We start from the raw sequence: 1,293 nt of genomic DNA on the forward strand, positions 1-1,293 counted from the left end.
ATTGTTTTCCTAATCTCATTTCCAGAATGTTTATTTCTAGGGAATAAAACTACAATTGCTTTTTGTATATCTAGTTGTGCGTTGGTATCTATGGGGAATTGGTTCTCAGACCCCTCACAGATATCAAATGTTGCACAGACTCAGGTCTTGCAGTTGGCTCTTTGGAACCCATATATACAAAACATCAGGCCTCTATCCACAGGTTTCGCGTCTGTTGAATTCTGCATTTTGATCTGCATTTGGCTTCAGAGGTAGAACCTTTGGATATCAAAGGCTGATTGTATTTGTATATTGAGAAATAATGGGCATTCCATTAAGACTCAAACATACTAATTCATTTCACAACAATACTGATGTGAAAATACAAGAGATACTCATTTTGATTGTTAATTGGTAGACTATTTGCATAAAGCAGTAAATGTTGCAGGATACTTTTGGGAGGGAATCAGCATTCGCTGCCTACTGCTACGGATCTCTGACTATGCCAGGTGCTCTGCATAAGTGGTCTTAGGATGTAATTAGCAACAGAGGCAGAACTCCCTTGTGGCTATTTGTTGTCTTGAGGGTGAAGATCTATCCTTAACCCAAAAGGTCCTGCAAGGTCTGGTCCCTCTCTGCTGCTTTTGTCTCATTTCCCATCAAGCTGTCCCTTGCCCTTTGGTTCCCACTTCCTCTCAGTTCCTTGGAACTGTCCTGCACCCTCTAGTCACAAGGAATTTGCCCCCACCTCTCTCTGCCTGGCGTACTCTCTGTGCTCCTCAGGTTTTTCCTCTAGCTGTGTGTCCTTGATCATGGAAGCCTTCCTGGATGCCCGGTCCATTCCCTGCTCACAGGTCAGGTCCACGTTGTGCCCTCTGTGCTGTGCACTCAGCACCCTGGCTCTTCTGTGCAGCACTTATTCCTGCGATAATTCATCATTGACTGGTCCGATTATTACCGGTTCATTCCATTGCACTGTAAACTCCACCAGTACAAGGTCACCGCTGGTTTTTGCTCACTGTTTTATCCCCCGAATCTGCCATACTAGCAATTAGCACATAGTGAGCACTCAATAAATTTTACTTAAGTACTTTGGTTTTCAAACTTGTTCCCCTAAGTTCCCCCACAGTATCTGAATGGTCTAAGAAATCAAGTAAAATGAAAAGAGAGAGAATTAAATATGTTCGTCACTTTCCAGTTTGGGATATTAGGAAAAACATTCAAGTATTTTTACCTATGAAGCAATTAGAATACAATGTGATGTGTAAATGGCAGTTTAAAAAAATTCAGTTTTATATCCCTGTATTTAGAGAG

This window comes from Cebus imitator, unplaced genomic scaffold, assembly GCF_001604975.1.
Source record: "Cebus imitator isolate Cc_AM_T3 unplaced genomic scaffold, Cebus_imitator-1.0 Scaffold572, whole genome shotgun sequence".
Taxonomy (NCBI): domain Eukaryota; kingdom Metazoa; phylum Chordata; class Mammalia; order Primates; family Cebidae; genus Cebus; species Cebus imitator.